We start from the raw sequence: 13,303 nt of genomic DNA, 5'->3' as shown, positions 1-13,303 counted from the left end.
CAGGGTGAGGGAGGAGAGAGAGAGAGAGAGAGGGAGGGAGGGAGGGAGGGAGGGAGGGACTGAGACTGTGTCCTGTAGCCACTGCAAAGGAACTCCAGAAGCATGTACACTCTGAGTGTCTGGCTTACATGGGTACTGCAGAATCAAACCTGGGGCCTTAGACTTTGCAGGCAAGCACCTTAACCAGTAAGCAATCTCTCCTTCCCTGTTTTATTATTTTAAAAATGTTTTTATTTGTTTATTTGCAAGGAGAGAGAGAGAAAGAGAAAAAGAAGAGAGACACAGAGAATGGGTGAACTAGGGCCTCCAGCCACTGCAAGTGAACTCCAGATTCATGCACACCTTTGATGTCATTTCTTGGGTATTTGTGTGACCCACTAAGTTTAACTAGGGTTGTCTGTGTGGGCACAGGTGGGGGATTATTTATCAGAGCATGTGCAGCCTACCAGTGGCTAAACCACTGCAGAAAGTGTCTTCCATTCCCTAAGCAGTGATCAGCAGCCCAAAACTCCTAGGAATGGATGAGGGCCTCATGGCCTCCTCTATCAACCATGATGGAATGCAGAAGCACTGTACTGCAGCAGGAACACAAAAACAGTCCCCTGCAGCTCTCGTCCCTTGCAAACTCCTCATGGCTCGGAGGCAGGTATCTTGCTTCCCCTTGGCGTCCTCAGAAGACAGGACTCCCCTTCCTCATGGTGGGTGCAGGTAGAGCTCCACCCTCGACAGAGGCCTGCCTGGCAAGACCACCACTTGTATCCACCTCTGAGGAAGCTCTTTCCGGATCCAGGTTAAATCCTAATTGCAATTAAATGAAACTGCAACTCTCGTCTCTAACCCTAGAGTTAGCTAAACCCTCACCCCGTCTTTTTATTCATGAAACAAATGGTTATTTACTGTCTTGTGCTCTCTTTGTAGGTGGTCATCCACAGTTACTTTGACCATTCAGTCATTCAGCACAGGTATGGTCTTCTACTGTACTAAGTGCTGTGATGGAAAATGGAGGACCACGTACTTTTGTTTAAGGAAGAACGAGTGGTAGAACCAGCGACGTGCAGATAGCGGCAGCAGGACATAGCTGAGAGGTGAGATCGGGATACAGTATCAGGTGCCTTTGGAGGGCTTATCAAGTTACAGGGCTGAATGTGATCTGCATATTTTCTCACTCAGAACTCAGAACAACCCTATGATGTCGGCAGCATAGCTCATAGCTGGTCCTGTTACCTGCCTCACAAGGCTGTTTAAGTTGGCTATAACCTTTCACTGAAGGGCAGGCTCAGTAATTCAAACCCATAAGGCTCAAATTTATGAATCAATAGCAAGGATTTGAACTCAGATCATCTGGCTGCAGAGCCCTCTGGTTAGACTGGTATGTCCATTTGTAGTCCTGGAGGACTATGGCACCATTGAGAAGGTGGGCTGTCAAAAAGCAGGACTACTTGCCCTGAAGGCTAATCTGAGCTCCCCCTGTAACAAGCTCCACGTGCTGGTTGCCTCAGGGCTGGTCTTGTCAGTGGCCCTGGGCGCAGGCAATACAGTTTCCACTTCTGACCCTGCACTTCTCTGAACACAGTCTTCCCTTCACACAGTGACAGGAGGGAGGATGTACAGGGGAAGTTGCTGTGTGTGTACTTTTGACAATGGTCCATTCTTTGGGAGGTACTTGGAAGGCAGCAATTGTCATGGAGAAGTTGAGCAGAACATTTTGTCCACTATGTTCTACCTTGTTCAAGCTGCCTGGGGAGAAGGGATGCTCTGGGAGAGATCATGATGTAGCCTGTTGACACCTGATCACAGGGTCCACTGGGAGGGAGAGAGTGTCCCAGAAAGCTGCCTGCCCACACATCTTCCTCTAATAGAGACCAGCAGCAGATGAGCAGTTGTCCTTAGAGAGCTGCTAGGGCTCTGCAGGTGTGGACAGAACCACAAGGCTCCACAGGAGGCCTGGGGAGACGGCTTCATGGGTAAGAGTGCTCACTGCTCAAACATGAGAACCTGAGTTTGATTCCCAGAACCCACGTAAAAGCCTGGACTGGTCATGCATGTACCTCTAATGCCAGTTCTTGGTGGGGGGGAGGCTGGGGTGGAGACAGGAGGAGGGCTGGGCCTTGCTCAAAAACCACCAGTCTAGATTCAGTGAGTGTCCCAATTAAAATAAGGTAAACGGGCAATAGAGGAAGATACCTGATGTCTTCCTCTGGCCTGTATATATATATATGGGAAAAGCACATCTTTCTACCACATGCATACATAACACACACGCACACACATACACACACACACAGCCATTAACTTTGATTGATTAGTGTTCTAAGAAAAATAAATTTGGACACAGAAAAAGACACAAGAAACTCAACGCTGTGTGCACACAGAGATGGAAGACCATGTGAAGACCCAAAGAGAGGTGACCATCTGCAAACTAAGGAGAGAGGGCCCTAGAAAACTAACCCCACTGACACCTGGATCTTTGGTTTCTGATGTCCAGAATTGTTGGGAAATAAGTCTGTTGGTTTAGCCAGCCAGAATGTGTTGTTTGTTGTGGCAGCCCTAGCATGGCAATCAGTTTCATGGTGGAATAATGATCACCATGATTCTCTGTCCTTGCTGTTGTCTCATGACTTCTGGTGCCCTTCCATCACTCATAAGAGAAGTAAACCTGCTCTAGCTGGACTTGGCCATGTAAGTAGTTTAGCCAGTGCTTTGAGGATGGACACAAGGTGTGTGCCATGACTAGCGGAGGGTCTGAGAGCCATAACGTGGCTGCCCTTCCTCTTTGCCCACTGCTAACAAAGCAGGCTGCCTATGTATCAGTGCTCGTGTGTCTGAGGACCTGGACTGGGAAGACACACGAAGTAGAGCCTGGAAGTGACTTGGGGAAGCTGGTGGGTTGTTTGAGTGGACGCTCACTGATGCTGTAAATTACTGGGATTGGGCCTGTTGGTTTCTGTAGCAAGCCGATCCATAGTTCTCACTGCATAATTAGGTCTTTAAAAAAGAGTTGTTAGTTCATGTGCATCATCTCTTGTGGGAAGCCTTCTGGAACTCCCAGGAACTTCTGAGTGCTCTGGTCCCTATCCCATCCCTGTCTTCACTGTGTTCATTAACACAATGAATGCCTACTCAACATCTGTCTCCCTTGTGCCAGGCACTGACCTGAGGTCTATCCATATTTTGACCTTGTGTTCACTGTGTTGACTTATACAGTAAGTGTTTATTTATTTATTTTTATTTATTTATTTGAGAGCAACAGAGAAAGAGAGAGAGAGAGAGGGAGGGAGGGAGGGAGGGAGGGAGAGAGAGAGAGAGAGAGAGAATGAATGAATGGGCACGCCAGGGCCTCAAGCCAGTGAAAAAGAACTCCAGATGCGTGCGCCCCCCCTTATGCATCTGGCTAATGTGGTTCCTGGGGAATTGAGCCTTGAACCGGGGTCCTTAGGTTTCATAGGCAAGCACTTAACCGCTAAACCATCTCTCCAGCCCAAGTCTTTATTTACTGAGCATCTTTGTGGCAGGCACTGACCTGGGTCCATCTTTATCCTGACCCTGCCTTCACTGTGTTCATTAGCAAATGAGTGCTTACTCTTCATCTCTTTTGCACTGCCCAGGCACGTTGAATTACTCTCCCAATTCTTTTGTCTCTTGTGGTCCTCTTGTTCCTTTCCCAAGAGATACTGGATATTTCAACATCACCTGGCCCAACACCTGTTATTACCTGTCTCCTATAGGCTCATGTGTTAGAACACTTTGTTCCCAGCTTATTGACCCTGTCTGGAAAGTTTGTGGAACCTTTAGGAGGTGGACCATTGCTGGAGGAAGTGGGTCACTGGGGGTGGGACTTGAGGTTCAATAGCCCAGCCTCGCTTCCTCTTAGTCCTTTGCTTCCTGACTCCAGCTGCAATGTGGCAAATTGGGCTGCTATGCCTTTTCCACAGTGAAGTTTCCATTCAAAACAGTAAACAAAAATAAATCCTTGCTTTTCTTTTTTTTCTTTTTTTAAAATTTTTTATTAATATTTTCCATGGTTATAAAAAAATCCCTTGGTAATACCCTCCTTCCGCCCACACACTTTCCCCTTTGAAATTCCATTCTCCATCATATTACCTCCACATCTCAGTCACTGTACTTACATATATACAATATCAACCTATTAAGTACTCTCCTCCCTTCCTTTCTCTTCTTCTCTTGCTTTTCTTAAGTTGCTTCTGGTCAGGTATTTGTTTACAGTAATGAGAAAAGAACACCTCAGCACTCTTGATTCTTCTCCTTTCACTCTAGGGCCTGTGGTCAACTGAATAATGCTTCCTCATCTCCACCGCTACCTCAAGATGTCTAAAGCTTATTGGCTGGCCCTCTGACTATTGTTAACTTATATGTCAAAAATGTCTTGCAGAAGTGATTACATTTGGGATCTTGAGATTAACCCAATGTCAATATAAGAAGGGGGCAGAAAAGGAGAAGTGAGGGTGGAAACAGGGCTCAGATTGGTAGGAGGAGAGGACTGTGAGCCAAGAAATGTGGGGCTTCTGGGAGCTGGAAAGCCAGGAATCTGTTCTTTCTGAGGTCTCCAAAGAGAGTGAGCCTGCTGATGCCTTGCCCGATAATGTGTGAACTGCAGAGCTGCAACACTGAGATAAATACCAAAGAGTAGTTGTGAGGAAAGTGGCAAGAAATGAAATAGGAAGAGAAATGAGCTTTTGAAAAAAAAATGTTGAAATGCTGAAAAGAAACAAATTAGCATCTAATATGCTTGTGTAGCTTGGAGAAGAATCAAGAATGGCTAGGTTTGGACCAGGTGACATTGTAATCTAGTGTTCCTTTACTGTAAAGAATGGCTGGCAGATTGTCAAGGTCAAGCGAATGATTAAAATAGAAATGAAGGGGGTCATGACTCAATGGCAGTATACTTGTCTGGTATGCCTGAAGCTCTAGATTCAAACCCAAGTTAAGCAAAACAAATAAACAAACAAAAAACTATCCTGAGGAAAGTCTGGGGCTTGCAGAATGGCTCAGAAGTTAAAGGCACTTGCTTGCAAGCCTGCTTTACCAAGTTAAGTTCATCAGCACCCATGTGAAGCCACTCACTCATAGACCAGACTGGCTTGCACAGGTAAGAGGCCCCATCTCAAAGAAGATGAATCCCAGTACTCTTCTGACCTCCAAAATGCTTCCATACACACAGAAATAGATAAGTTAAATAAATCAAAGAAATGAGACTGATGTGAAGAGGGAAAGTAAGGGGCCACTAGTAATTTTCACATGTACTCAAATCTGCAGGGACTGATGGATTATATTTTTAAGCTGTCATTTCCAAAGTGTGGTCCCCAGACCAACAGCATTAGGACTCTTGGAAAACATGGAGATTTGACAGTTTTGGGGTCTGCCCTATTCCCATTGAATTGATACTCTGGGCTATGATGAATCTGTATTTCAATTATATTCCAGATGATTCTGTTATGTGGTAAAGTTTAGGGAAATGCACTTCATGGTTGGAGTTCAACACAAATATTTCTGTCTGTGTGGACACACACATATGTATTCATGTTTATGTGTGTATTTTGAGAAGACAATGGTGCATGGCTCTCATCAGAATTTGAGACTATTTGAGACCTCCTCAACTTTTAGAGTCAATCCTTTGGGTCTTTGAAAGAACTTATTGCTATTGTAGCCAAACTGAGGAGGTACTTAGAGAAACCACACAAACTCATGATTTGGCAAATGAAATTTTTGTAATTTTTAAAAAATTTTAACTATATTACCATTAAAATCATGATTTAACTTTCAAAATGTGTGTGTGTATGTGCAGGCCAGAGGACAAACTAGGGTGTTGACCCACAAGGAACACCGTTCACCACTTTTTTTTTTTTTTTTTTTTTGAGACAGAGCTTCCCGTTGGACTGAAGCTCACCAGCAAAATTATGTGGGCTCTTCACTGAGACCCAGGCTTCTCTTGTTCTCACCTTCCCAGGGCTGGGATTATAGGTCCATACCACTATACCACTACCCTTGGTGTTTTTCTGTGAGTACTGGGGATCAAACTCAGATCCTCATGCCCGTGAGGCAAGGACTTTACTGACTGTGTCATCTCCCTAGCCAGATGTTTTTCACTTGACATGGATCTGTAGCAAGCATGCAGAGCCTTTTATTATGTGCTGGGTTGTGCCGGGACACTTAAGGGAAGCAGTGAGAGTGACAATCCAGGAGTGGTGTGCCATTATTCCAGTGCACTGATGTCACTTGTGTGTTTTTAAATTTATTTTTACTTTATTTTTATTTATTTATTTGAGAGAGAGAGAGGGGAAGAGAGAGAATGGGCATGCAAGGGCACTGCAAATGAACTCTAGATGCATGCACCCCCTTGTGCATCTGGCTTACATGGGACCTGGGGAATCGAACCAAGGTCCTTTGGCTTTGCAGGCAAATGCCTTAAGCACTAAGGTATTTCTCCAGCCCAGTCACTTGAGTTTTTTTTTTTTTTTTTTTTTTTTTTAATGCTTCTGTTATATCAAGTCCCAGACAAGTACAAGGAAGAAAACAAAGGTGTGAGCTGGGTTGGGGGCACAGGCTTATAACCAGCCGTCAGAGGAAGATGAGCAGGAAGGCTGGCAATTCATCATCAGTCTGGGTTGCACACAGAGACTCCGTCTCATAAAACCAAAACAAACACATGAACAAAGAAAGCAAAGCTAACCTATGAGCCACTGTAAGGAAAACTCTCCTTCCCCAATGATGAAGGGCTTTTTAAAGGTTTCTTATGTTTTCCTGGAAGAGAATATTTATACATAAAAGGTTTACTTTCTCTCTTGCAGGTATAAGTTTTGTCTTTTAAAATAATAAAGTCAATAGCATATCTTGGAGATCTTGCCACATTAACCTCTCTAGAGCTGGCTCATTATTTTTAATGACTACATAGATTTCCTTCATGTCTTTTACTATTCCATAAACAGTTTAGAAACACTGAAGTTATTTATGTTTGTTTTGCTACTCTTAGCAATGGTGTCATAAACCATGTTGCATACATACTTTATATCTTTTTACAAGTATATCCACAAGATAAATTTCAATATGTAGAATTAATCTAAATATATGTGCACTTTGATATTGCTAAAGTGCCCCCAGTATATTTCCTCTTCCTTATATTTACTGAATAAAACCCTTACATTTCTTCTTTTCCACATCATTGACATTTTTAGGCTTTATATTTCTATTTTTTTTGCCAACTGAATAAGGAAAATCATACTCACATTTAAAAAATATTTAATTTATTTATTTATGAGAGAGGGAGAGGGAGAATTGGCATGTCACTGCAAACAAACTCTATATGCATGTACCACCTTGTGCATCTGGTTTATGTGTGTCTTGGGGAATCAAACCGGGATCCTTTGGCTTTCAGGCAAACTCCCTATCCACTAGGCAATCTCTACATTTACATTTATTCATCAGCAATGTAAAGCATTGATTCAAAAGTTTATTCAAAATTCATATTTTTTGTGTGTGGTCTGTGTTTGTATGTGTGTAGTGTATGCACATGTGTGCAGATGGGTACACTCCATACACATGTGAGTGGAAATCTGAATAAAATGTCATGTGGCCTTATGTGTGTGTGTGACATATGTATGTGTGTGCACATTTGTGTATGTGTGTGTATGTATTTGTGTGTGCATGTGGAATCCAAAGGTTGATATTGGGTGTCTTCCTCTTTAGCTCTCCACATTATTTTATTGTTGAGATAGTCCCTCACTGAACCCAGCACTCACCATTTCAGCCTGACTAGGTGTCCAGTGAGTGTCAGGGATCCTCCTGTCTCCCCTGAGCAGGGATTTCTGGTATGCCTCAGTGTGTGTTTTATGTGGGTGATTGGGATCTGAGTGCAGGTCCTCATGCTTGCATGGAAAATACTTTATCCACTGAGTCATCTCTCCAGTGCTCTAGGTATTTTCTTCCTAAAACACTTTGTATACCCTGTTCATTTTATGTCACTTTACTGGGTTGCATGAAGTTTACAAATGAAATTGTCCATTTTTAAATCATATTGTTTTTGTTTTGGTATGATAACTTTCAAAAATATTTAGTCAGATAGGTTGTTCTTTTCTTCTGTGGTTTCTGTGTGAAGTGGCTCTTCTACATTGGTAGATCAAGAAAATGTACAAAATCTTCTGAAGATGTCATTTATGTGCTTGTAAAACTCAGTGGAATAGAGGGACTGGATGATCAGATCCACCAAAGTCCCTGTCTCAGTGGATGCCCCATGTGCTGATGAAAGGACCCTCGTCGACCTCCACCTTGGTGAAGACAGGAGATTTGATTTCAATCTTTTTAGATAGCAAAAAGGTAAAGGTGGGAGGCTTATTCCCTGAATGACAGAATCAAATTCACATTTACAACCAGGCAGACATTGAGGTTAAAACTATTCACCAAATTTAAAAGACACATAAGGATACTTAGGAAACCAGCATCTAGAGTTACCAGCTATTTATGTAAATAACAGCCACAACAAATGTTAGTAGTCTGCTGCATCATGGCTAGTGTTGAGCAATGCCAAGAAGCTAGGAGCTTCCTGTGCTACTGAAATTTTGAAATAATTATAGACTTGCAACGATTTGTAGAGGAGTACAGAGAGGTCCTGTGTACCTTTTCATGTACCTTTCCAGTGGGAACACCTACATAACTGAAGTGTAATGTTGAGCCTGGAAATATGACATGTGTGTGCTCTGTACCCTTATGTATTTACAGCTCAATAGTGGTCACATTCAGTCATGGATGAATGTCTATTTAGTTTCATCCATATATTCATTTAAAAATAGTTTGGGGGGGCTGGAGAGATGGCTTAGCAATTAAGACATTTGTGTGCAAAGACTAAGGATCTAAGTTCAATTCCCCAGGAACCATGTAAGTCAGATGCACAATGGGGCACATGCATCTGGAGTTTGTTTGCAGTGGCTAGAAGTCCTGGTACACCCATTCTCTCTATCTGCCTTTCTCTCTTTCTCAAAATAAATAAATAAATAAACTATTTTTATTTATTTGCAAGGGTGGAGAGAAAGAGAGAGAGAGAGAGAGAGAGAGAATGGGGTGCATGGCAGGGCCTTATGCTGCTGCAAACAAACTCCATATACCTGTATCACTTTGTGCATCTGGCTTTTACATGGGTACTGGGGGATAGAATCTGGGCTGGCAGGATTTGCAAATGAGTGCCTGTTAGCATATTCTTACCACTTTTAATTGGTTAAGTAAGATTAGATACATGTAGAAAAAAATGCTTATCAATGAATTCTAAGTCAGGAAAATCAAGCCTCGTAGTTCATGAAAATGCCAGGCTCAAGGCAAAAGCGTAGACATGGACAGATACATAATGGCCCTGCAGTGCCTTGTGTGCTGTGTGCATGATCTCACTTGGGTCCCAGGGCTATTGCTTAAACTGTACATTGACAAACTTGGAAAGTGAGAGGAAATGGAACTTTAGCTTTAGTTGTTCCAGTGGTCATTAAGAGAGGTTGGAGGCTGTGAGAAGGAAGCAGACTGGTACCAGGAAACCCTCAAGTCAGACGCAATGTGGATAGTGGCTTTGGCTGCCATGAAGGCAGCAGGTGACAGTGAATCAAACAGAGGCAGAGTACAACTCTCAGATTAATGCAAGTTTGGGGGAGAAGGTTGTTGAAGCTCAAAGACTAGGATTCTGTGTTGATGAGTATCACAGAGGATCTGGATATTAGAGAGGATGGGCTCTTCTCTGCATCCCTGATTGAAGAAGGAAGAAGAGAAGGATGGGATGGAGAGAAAAGAGGTGAAGGGCATAGATGTAGTAGCATGCATAAGGTAAAGAAATAACCAAAATTACCAAAAGTACTTTAAATACTTTCTCTCTAGAGCCTTGGCAATGACTTTATAAAGAGCACTGGCTACATTTATCCATGATGCCTGTTAATTATGAAAACATGGAGGTTTGGTGGTAGTCTTGTTATACTGTCACTCTCTCTTCTTGGCTGTCTTCTCCCTCCTCTCTGAGTAGACGGCACAGGTTTTACCATGAAGGATGCTGTGGCTGCTCAGCTCCTGATGCTGCTTGCTTTCTCTAGTCTCATGTGAGCATAACTAAGTCATCCTTTGCTGAGCAAGTGTGTGTGCGCAACATGTGTTTTTATGGCCAAGTTGATAAGATGTGGCTGCTGTCTTCTTCCAGGCTCTGGTGTAAAGAGAGCCCATTTAAGAGTGGACACCTCTTTCATCGAGATCTAAGGGGAGCATCTGCTGAAATAATCTTTGGGAAATAAAAATTGCCAAATATATCAGTCTGGATTTCCTCCAGTTGGATATAATAGACTCCCCAGTGTAGGTTCATAAATTGAGATGTTTACTTTTCACGTATCAAGAAGCTGAGAAACAGCGAATCCAGCTCTAAGCCTGTGGTACAGAGGTGTAAAGGCTGTGCCTCTTCTATTTTCTCAAGTTTTTCCTTGTGGTCACAGAACAGCTGCTGCTGCTCCAGCCATCCTGTCAATATTTATGCCAAGGGGAGAAAGGGCAAGGAAAGAGAGAGAGTAGATACTAACTTCTGTTAGGAAATGCCAATGTCTTCCCAATGTCTTCTCCAGAAGATCTCCCTTCAGGTCTTATTGACTAGAATTTTCCCTTCTATTGCAAATTAACAGGATATATAATCTGACTGAGACATTTGTACAACGTGTTCATATGATGAGAGAATTTAGGCAGTGGAACCAAGTTGATAATTTTTAAATGGCTTAAGAACATTGTAAGACTATACCATGGATCTCAGAGATCGAACCTGACCCTTATTTATAGAATCCTGTTATATACTCATATATTTCTGGGATTTAAAGTGGTAGAGAGATCAGAATTCTGGTAACTCCACCATATTGGAATCAGTTGCAGTATTAGATGTGAAGTCAGTTATAAAAACACTCTTTGCCATTTTGTCACAGAAAGTCTGGCAAAATCAATCTGTGAACAATTTCTTAATAGTTTTTTGTTTAAAATTGTAAACATGGTGAGGTGATATTCTGGGCCATTGCATTTTGGAGTCAAAGTGGGATTCAGGAGATCATCCATCTGTGTTTGAAAGTTGTCTTTCAGTAATTGAGAACAGAACTAGATTCCTGTGTTCACAATGCTTCTAAATTAAATTACAGATTTCACAGAAAGAACAATGAAAGCCCAAATTTTGTTATTATGCTATTTACTTAATATGTATGGGCATGTAGGTCTTTTAAGTGATAATGTAAAACAGGCTCCAAATATTGGTTTTAGGAAAATGAGATTAGTACCATAATTCTTATTGTTTAAAGAGATTCAGCAACTAGTGAAGGAGGTTTGAATTTGTCCTTTTTCTAATATGAGGGTCTGAAGAGGTAGGGAACTTGTCCAATATTTCCCAAGTAACTCAGGATTCAAACTGCATCATGTTTGTTCTGACTTCCCTTGGCCTCCATCCTCCTTAGGAAGAGTTCTAGGTAACAAACAAGTAAAACAATGTGTAGTTAGGCACAGAAATGAAGTTTGGGTTGGAGAGAAGATTCTTCATGCTAGAGGTCATGGGTTTGGTATTGGTACCCAGTCTTTGTGTCCTACTATAGGTGTTCCATGTGGTTACTTAGATAACACTCTGTGTATTGAAAAAAGTAAAGATTTACAGCCTTCTCTGCAAAGACATGGTCTGTACTACCCAAGGATGCTGCGAGGAGTGCCTGAGAATGCTGCCAGTCCCGTCTCTATAGGTCTAATGACAGGCCAGAACTGAGCTCAGGTAACCAAGGTACTTGACAACCTAGCATATGCAAAAAAGAAAAAAAGTGCCCAAGGAATACTGTTAGTCCCAGGCTATTCCCCAAATTTCCAGGAAGAAATCTAGCATTTTATTGTTCTTGGTCTGAATTGGTAGGAGAAAGACCTGGGTTCTGTGGTGGCCTTGTCCTAGCTCTATGTCTGTGACGAAAAGAGGCTATTCTCTCTCTCTCAAGAAGAGTGTAGTTGGTTTTGGGTTCCAAAAGGGCTGAACTTTTTCCAGTGGCTTGGCATCCATCCTGGGATCCACTTGATGACACCAAGAAAGACACTCCCTTTCATGTGCTGGCTTTAGGGCAGCTGGCCTTGGGAACAGATTGCTGTTTGTAGGAGAGATTTCAGGGAATGGGATACAAAGTTATTCTTCCACATGGTCCCCATGAAAAGGGGCCCTGTGCTTCACCGGATATGGGGTGGGGAGGTTTGCTGTCGGCTTCAAGTTCCTGACACTTGACTGTCTCATTTTGTCTTTCAGATCCAGCACACACATTCAGGTGCTTTGCTGTGGAACTTGTGATTTCTACCCCATCTTCTTGGCTGGGTTTCCATGCTTCCTTTTACTAAGCAACACAGACTCACACACTCTGCACTTCCCATCTCCACCTTGGGTTTATTGTTCTCTTATTTTCAATTTTGAAGTGTGCTCTTTTTCTGGGACTTCTATTGTTTGGTGTGAAAATGGTCCAGTACTAAATCTTTTTAGTGTTCTATGTAGCCTTTCTCCTCGTTAAAGCACTGCACAAAGATTAACCAGTTAATACTCTCAACACATTTGTTCTATGGAGACAACTAGCAGTTGGCTAACAAAAAGATGGGGGATGAAGGTGATCCTCAGCCTTTCCATAGGTATCTTTAAGCTACAAAACTCATTGCCCACCATCAGCTATAGTATAGAAGAAGGGAGAGGAGAAAATTTTTTGAGGGGAAATTTCTGATCACTTTGTGAAATTCTCCATTAAGGACATTGGTGCATTATCCAGAGGCCACTGCAAACGAACTCCAGACACGTGCTCCTCCTTAGGCATCTGGCTTACTCGGGAATTGAGCCTCAAACTGTGGTCCTTCGACTTCACAGACAAGCACTTAACCACTAAGCCATCTCTCCAGCCCAAGAAGCTTCTTTTTTGTAGATTGCATTGACTATTAGGGAGATGCAAAACTCATGGAAGTGTTAAAAGTGTTACTGTTGAGTGCTCAGCACTAAATGAGACATCTATATCCCTACTGCAAGGCTCAGAGAACAACACGGAAGAGGCGGCAGGAATGATGCTAAGAGCCAGAGGATGGGGGCGAATTGTTTTGGAACACTGCTTTCTGGATGTCACTCTATTCATGGCCTCTTAGCAACTGTGGCACACTAGTGGGCCCATTGAAATTTCATTATAAATGATGTGAAGAGGGGGAAAAGAAAAAAAGGGAATAATAAAAACAGAATTAAAAAGAGAACTTTGGTGCAGCAGTGTTCATAATAGCCAAGACATGGAAGTAGGCTAGGTGTCTATCAGAT

At 42.5% G+C, this 13,303-nt stretch overlaps 1 pseudogene; it reads left to right on the top strand.

Annotated features, from left to right (window-relative positions):
- Positions 1-517: 517 nt before the first annotated feature.
- The window catches only part of LOC101613193, a 54,503-nt pseudogene continuing 41,717 nt past the window's right edge, over positions 518-13,303 (top strand).

This window comes from Jaculus jaculus, chromosome 2 (assembly GCF_020740685.1).
Source record: "Jaculus jaculus isolate mJacJac1 chromosome 2, mJacJac1.mat.Y.cur, whole genome shotgun sequence".
Taxonomy (NCBI): domain Eukaryota; kingdom Metazoa; phylum Chordata; class Mammalia; order Rodentia; family Dipodidae; genus Jaculus; species Jaculus jaculus.
This window is presented reverse-complemented; position numbering and strand designations above follow the sequence as displayed.